Below are 8104 nucleotides of genomic sequence, written 5' to 3' on the forward strand. Positions count from 1 at the left end.
GAGTTTCTGTTCCAAACCCCATCTTTATATCACCCTATCAACGTATTCCTCTATTTCTTTCTCCTTCTTGTGTTCACCCAGTTTCCCATTAAATTTATTCACCTCAATCACTCCCTGTGGTAGCAACTTCCAAATGCACCCCCCCGACCCCCCGGAGAAGGGTTTTCAGCTGAATTCACAGTTGGATCTTTTTTGTGATGACCTTATATTCTTGAGTCCTGATTCCAGTCTTCCCCACAATCCCCACACCACCTCACAGGTGGAAACATCTTCCCAACATCTGCTTTTTTGACCTTTTCCATACACTTGAAGCCTCTATCCTTCAGCATTCTGCAGAGAAAAGAGAAGCCCTGCCCTTCCCTTCCCTCCCCTCCCTGTCCCTGTCCACTCCGTTTCACCCCATTCAGTCTCTACACACTTTCCCACCATCGCTCCCCACCCCATTTTCTTCTGTCTCTTTCTTGATAGTTTTATTGCTGTAACCTTTTCTGAAAAATACCTTAAGCAAGGATTATATAAATTCACCAACTTAATACAAGTTAGGATCCAATATTTTGTGGAAAGCTATGAAATTGAATTCCTTAAGCCTGGTAACACATCACATTGTCTGTTTTCACCTCTACCTCAGTTCAACTGTTGCTGAAATTCTCGCCTATACTTCTACTATCTCCAGACAAAGCTGCTTTAACCTCTCTCAACTAACTTCCCACCTTCCCACCTTCTGATAAATGTCATCCATGGTCATCCGAAATATTGCTGACCATGTTGGAACCCAGAGTGTTTACAGCCCTGAAAGAGGCCATTTAGCCCATCCTGTGATTTTGACCCTTCGTGGGTCAAAGTCCTGGAACGGCAAGGTGGGTCAGACTACTATCCGTGGCCTGTAGTGGTTCAAGAAAGTAGCAATTAGGGGTGGGCAATAAATGCTGGACCAGTCAGGGACGTCCACATATTTCTATAAATTCTTTGTTTTCATGTAATCATCAAGTATCTTTTTGAAACTCTCAATTAAACCTGCCTGTACCACACTCCTTACCTTAACTGGTCTGACCCACATGTGACTCCAGAACCACAGCGGTGTAGTTGCTTCTTAGCTGCCCTCTGGTCAGTTAGGGATGGACAATAAATGCTGGCCTGTTCAGTGACACCCACATCCCAGGCATGAATAGGAGAAAACACTCTCAGGCTGCACATCCCAGATTCTAATCACTAGCCATTTGTAAAATTTTATTTCATGTTGTTGTTGCTGTTTTTGCCAATTATTTTGTATTTGCAGCCCTTGATTTTCAACCTTTCCACTAATGGAAACAGCTTCTCCCCATCCGTCTGGACTCCTTCCCATCCAGCTACTCACTTGTCACTCTGGTGCTCACTGAACTGCATTGGTTCCCAATCTGGCAACGCCTTGACTCTAAAATTCCCATGTCATTTAACACTTTGATGTCTTCATCTCTGTAACCTCCTGCAGCTCCCTAACCACTAACCCTGTTGCCCCCAATCCAGTAAACTCTGTTCCTCTAAGTGCGCACCCCCCCCACCCCCCACACCGACTCTGCCTTCCAAGTGAGGGACTGACTGACTGGGGCTGGACAGCAGAGAGGATGGACCTGGTGATATCCAAGTGCAGGAGCAGGTTGGTGGATGCTCAACACCTCAAAAAAGGCCTCAACTGAGTTGCTGCTTTGGTAATTATCAGCACATGCACATCCAGCAATTTTAATTGGTGATGGTTAAAAGTATCCTAAATATGGCCCATAGCTCCCATCAGTCAAGTTCAGAGTGAATGAAGAAGTCACTCACAGTGAGATGATGAGAAGGAGGAGGTGGACAATACCTCCTGAATTAAACCCCTTGACTTTTTCTCTGGGATCAATCACGTAGAATGTCAATGAAATGGGGACTGTGGGGAACTTTTCTTTCAATGTATTCTGGCCATTGCAATACAGATCAAGCATCCCTAAAGAATTGCAAAGAGGGGTAAAGGACTCCAATGCAGCAACAAACTGTTCTTCAGATGCTAGAGTTTATATAGAAATGTAATGCTGCAGCTTCCACGCTCCTTATTGGAGTATAAATTAAATTAGAATGTTGGTTGCTAGGACACCAATTAGGAACACGTAACAAAGATAAACATTTGACAGATTTCAATCCACAAGCTGCTTCCTCCATTGCTGAAATATCTCTAAGATATATCACTCCATAAAAGACCACCATGGAGTGAGATAAGGGAGCGTTAATCTTTAAGATGCTGTTGGAACAACAATGAGAGAAGCAAACAAACATAATGAAACGCACATCTTAATATGTTGCCCTCCTTTTTAGTTCCTCTTCATATTGGTTTTAATATAACTGTGTGTGAATTGTAAACCAGAATAATCAGATTTAATGAACAAACTCCAAATTATGAAATTAACAAGATTTTTTTTGTGTGGCTTTTACATTAACTTGAATCAGAACAACATAAATTAAGCATGAATTAACAAGTAAATTATCATCCAAATAAAAGCATGTTACCTCAGTTAGTCCATTGACAAAGATGTGTCATATGCAACCGCAAGAACTCATGTGGCGCTTTGTAGCTACACGCTGTATTGTGTTTCACCACGTACTATTCTTTATTAGATCAGACATCCTATCTGACAATATCTTCCACTTCCAGGTTTATGGGGTACAATCATCATTAGCAAGACACACTTCTACAAACCCTCTCTTCCTTGGGTCAACACAGATCTGAACATGCAATTTCCCTTGCAACCAGCCAGCCAATAACACCTTGTTCACAGTTTGGCCACTTTTGGGAAATGACACCCTGGGCTATTCAGACAGTTTTTCAAGTTTTAGCCTTTTTTATCCAGCTCACAGAGTGCCTGCAAGAACTCCTCTCTCCTTTACTGCCCTCTCTTCCTGAGAGTGATTTGCTTCTCCTCCCCACAAAAATCCATTTTGTTCCTCCTCTTTCTGTCTTCTTTCTCTTTGTACCGACATCTGGACATGCACCCTCCAACTTTAATTATAGCTCTCCTTTGTGTCAGCAGCTACATGGTTTCTTTTCTGAATTCCTTCCTGTTGGGATTGCTTCCAGTGCAAGGATCACTAGATCACATGGATCAGTATTTCTTATTATTCAAGAAGATTACAATTGATCCCTATACAATTGATTCAAGCTTTTAAAGTCCTTTTGAAACCTTAAAAACAATTGCAGCTTTCACAAACCTTTTAAAGAAATTGCAAATTGTTCTTGCTGTATGGTTTCTCAGTCACATTGTCACCATTTCTCCTTCTCACAATGTAACAACAGACATTAAGCCAAGGACCAGTTGACCTGAATGTTAAATTTATTCTATCAGGCAAAAGCAGAGTAATTTCTAGTCTCCAACAATCCCTATTTAAAAATACCCATTAGCTGAGCTCACATTTTTGTGGGGTTTTGTTGGGGGGAGGCGGTTTCTGAAATCGTTTGCCTTGGAGCTTCTTTGCAGAAGCGCCACTGCATTTCAGAATGTGTTCACTGTGTGAACATCTGTGTGTGTGAAGGTGTTACATTGATTCTGCTTTGCTTTCAATCCCCAAGTGAAATTCATTATTTTATTCCGTATGTCTCCCCTCCCTTTCACAAAATAAAATCATGGTTTAAGTAAAGTTTACAGTGAAGCTGTCAAGTTGTGATATTAATGAAAATGTCAACAGGTTTGCTTGTTTCTTCACTGAAGGAAACCTTCTGGTCTTACCCAGTCTGGGTCTATATGTGACTCCAATCCCACACCAATACAACTGACTCTTGACTTTCCTCGGAAGTGGCCTGACATCTTGCCCACATTGTATAAACCATTTGAAGGACAACGAGCATCAATAGCCATACAATAACTGCTGACCTAGCCAGTGAAGCCCACATTTCTAAAGTGATGCTTTAAAAATCACACACCACCACTGGGCAGCTTCACTCTTCAAGCCTCAAAGAAGTAAAAACACACAGAATGTGAATTCATGTCCCTCCTGTTCTTTGTCCTACAGCCCATAGATAATGGCACTGTACTTTATGTACAGCTGTGGTAGAGACTATGACATTTCTTTTCTAACCAGGTCAAGGCCATGCGTGCCTGCACTCCATGGTGCTTTTCTTCATCAGGGCTTGTGGTGTTTGTGACAAGCATTTCTACTGCAGGAACAGTGTTGTTGGGAAGAAGCTTCTGGAAACCGTTATTTGTGAGTGTTGTATTGGAGGTACAAGTGAAAGATTGTGTACTTCCCTGTGGGTTTATCAGGTCTACAGAGACAGGTAGGAGGGTACAGAGTTTCGCAGCCTCAGATTGGGCTCTGGGATTTTGATTGCAGTCAGGTGAAGCTGTCTGCACTGAGCTCACTAAGTGATCTTGAAGCCAAGAAAACAAAAGGGAAACATGGTTAGCCTTTATAGTGCCAGTGCAGTTCAGCCTCCTATTCGACCTCAGTGGGGTGTCAAGCTGATGGGAAGTTCAGCTGGTGAGTTGGTGAGGCTATGGTCTGGATACCAATAATCAAACTTATTTATGGTTTAGTTTAAATTAAAGCATTTTTTCTCAAGTCACTCCCATACTGCAAATTCCCGATGAGAAATGTACAAGTGCCAATCAGACAATGTCTCTTCTGAGACCCTTCACGGGAATTCACCTGGGTATCACTTAGAGCCAAGAGCAGGATTTATTTCTGCAGTTAATTTGAATGAGAAATAATAAGCATATGCACTCCTTTACACATTCACATAACACTCTCACATACTTATTTAAACACTCATCCAAACTCTGCTACATTTTCATATACACTCTCTTATATGCTCGTTTACACACGGATACAAATTCTCATACATACTCATATATGCACTCTTACACTCTCATTTACACACTCAAACTCTCACACACTTGTATACACTCTCTTACAGACTTGTTTACATACTTAAACTCTGTCACACATGCACTTACACTTTCTTGCACACTCATTTACAAAATCATATGCTCTCCTACAGACTCATAACACTCTCTTACAATTGTTTACACACATACAAACTCTCTTGCATATTCATATACATTCTTTTACACACTCATTTACACGCTTGCACAAACTCTTTTGCACATTCATAGACATGCTTGTACACACCCATTTACACACTTATACAAACTCTCCTCCATACTCATAGACACCTCTTACCTATTCATGTACACTCTTACAATAACATATACTCTTACATACTCATACACATTTCCTTGCACACTCATGTACATTCATTCACACTCCCTGTTTTGTGTGTTCTCACGCACAATCATGGATATTGAGTCAGTGTTTGTGAAGGTGCACTTCTTGAGGCAAGTTGGAAGTATTTGGTTGCATTCCTGACTTGTGTGTTGGAGATAATGGACAGGCTTTGGGAATTCAGGAGGTGAGTTACTTGTTGCAGAATTCCTAGTTTGTAGCCACAGTATTTAAACAATTTGTCAGTTCAGTTTTGGTCAATCCCAAAATATTGATAGTGTAGGATTCAGCGATCGGCAGCAAAATGGACTGTTATGTAAACAGTGAAAAACTGCAGCATGTTGCCATGCAGAGGGACCTGGGTGCCCTTGTAAATGAAACGCAAAATGTTGGTTTGCAGGTGCAGCAGGGAATTAAGAACGCAAATGGAATATTGTCCTTCATTGCTGGAGGGACGGACTTAAAAAATTAGAAGGTTATGCTGCAGCTGTATAGGGTGCTGGTGAGGCCGCAGCTGGAGTACTATGTATAGTTTTGGTCTCCTTTCTTGAGAAAGGATGTACTGGCACTGGAGGGGATGCAGAGAAGGTTCATTAGGTTGATACCAGGATTGAGAGGATTGGCTTATGAGGAGAGGTTGAGTAGACTGGGACTATACTCATTGGAATTTAGAAGAATGAGGGGGAATCTTACAGAAACATATAAAATTACGAAGGAGATAGATTAGATAGAAACAGGGAGGTTGTTTCCACTGGCGGGTGAAACTAGAATAAAAGGGCATAACCTCAAAATATGGGGAGCAGATTTAGGACTGATTTGAGGAGGAACTTCTTCACCCAAAGGGTTGTGAATCTGCAGGACTCCCTGCCCAGTGGAGCAGTTGAGGCTACCTCATTGAATGTTTTAAGGCAAAGATGGATAAATTTTTGAACAGTAAATGAATTAAGGGTTATGGTGAGCAGGCGGGTAAGTGGAGCTGAGTCTCAAAAAGATCAGCCATGATCTTATTAAACAGCGGAGCAGGCTCGAGGGGCCAGATGGCCCACTCCTGCTCCTATTTGTTATGTTCCTATGTTAACGTCATTGACTGTCAAGGGGCGATGCTTAGATGCTGATTGGACATGGATGTTGCCCTGGCATTTGTGTGATATGAATGTTATTTGCCACTTTTCAGCCCAAGCCTGGATGTTGTTAGGTCTTACTGCATTTGGACATGAGCTGTTTCAGTGTCTGAGGAGTTGTGATTGTTGCTGAACACTGTGCAATCATCAGCGAACATGCCCACTTTCGACCTTATGATGGAGGGATGGTCATTGATGAAGCAGCTGAATACAGTTGGGACTAGGACACTACCCCATTGAACTGAATGACTGATCGCCAACAACCATAATCATGTTCCTTGTTTCTATGTGTGACACCAACCAGTGGAGAGCTTTTCCCCTGATTCCAGTTGTCTTCAGTTTTGATTAAGGTTATTGATGCCACTCAAATGCTGCCTTGAAAGGTGCATTAAGAGTGAACGCCCTTTACTTGATAGCACTGACAATGACACTTTTCAGCACTTTTGTTCTGTTTGCATTTTGTAACACTTAACACTTAGAAAAGAACTAGGGAACAGGCAATTTTGGATTTGGTGATGCTTAATGAAGCAGACTTGATTAGGGAGCTGCAGGTGAAGGAATTCTGAGGGACAGTGACCGCAGTATGATTGAATTCACCCTGCAGTTTGAGATGGAGAAGCTGGAATCAGATGTAATGCTATTACAATTGAGTAAAGGTAACTACAAAGACATAAGGGAAGAACTGGCCAGAGTTGATTGAAAGGAGAGTCAATCAGGGAAGATGGTGGAGCAGCAATGGCAGGAGTTTCTGGGGGTAATTTGGGAGGCACAGCAGAAATTCATCCCAAGGAAGATGAAACATACTAAGGAGAGGATGAGGCAGGGGAAGTAGGGGAAAGTATAAAAGCAACAGAAAACCATACAATGTGGTGAAGTTTAATGGGAAACCAGAGGATTGGAGAGCCTTTTAAAAACCAGCAGAGGATAATAAACAAGCAATCAGGGTGAGAAAATGAAATATGAGGGTAAGCTAGCTAGTAATGTAAGAGAAGATTGCAAGAGATTTTTTAGATATGTAAAAGATAAGAGAGAGGCAAGAGTGGACTTTGAAATGCTGGAAAGTAAGACTGGGGAAGTAGTAATGGGGAGCAAAGAAATTGTGGAGGAACTGAATGGGTATTTTACATCAGTTTTCACAGTGGAAGACACCATCAGCATATCAGAACTTCAAGAGAGTCAGGGGTAGAGGTGAGTGTCATAGCCTTTACTCAGGAGACGGTGCTGGGGAAGCTGAAAGGTCTGAAGGCGAATAAATCAACTGGACAAGATGGAATCCACCGCAGAGTTCTGAGGGAAATAGCTGAGGAGATGGTAGAGGCTTTGGTGGTTACCTTTCAGGAAACACTGGAGTCAAGATGGTCCCAGAAGACTGGAAAGCTGCTGATGTAATACCCCTGGTTCAGAAGGGAGGGAGGCAGAAGACAGGAAACGTTAGGCCAGTTAGCTTGACCATGGTCATTGGTAAGATTTTAGAGAGCATCATTAAAGGGATTGCAGAGTAGTTGGAGGTGCATGGTCAAATAGGGCTGAGTCAGCATGGCTTCATCAAGGGGAAGTCATGCCTGACAAATCTATTAGAATTCTTTGAGGAGGTAGTGAGCAAGTTAGACAAAGGAGAGCCAGTGGACGTGATTTATTTGGATTTCCAGAAGGCCTTTGACAAGGTGCTGCACAGGAGGCTGCTAAATAAGATAAGAGCTCATGGTGTTAGGGAAAAGATACTGGCATGGATAGTGGGCTGGCTAACTGGCAGAAAACAG

This window comes from Rhincodon typus, chromosome 30 (genome assembly GCF_021869965.1).
Source record: "Rhincodon typus isolate 14 chromosome 30, sRhiTyp1.1, whole genome shotgun sequence".
NCBI classification, from domain to species: domain Eukaryota; kingdom Metazoa; phylum Chordata; class Chondrichthyes; order Orectolobiformes; family Rhincodontidae; genus Rhincodon; species Rhincodon typus.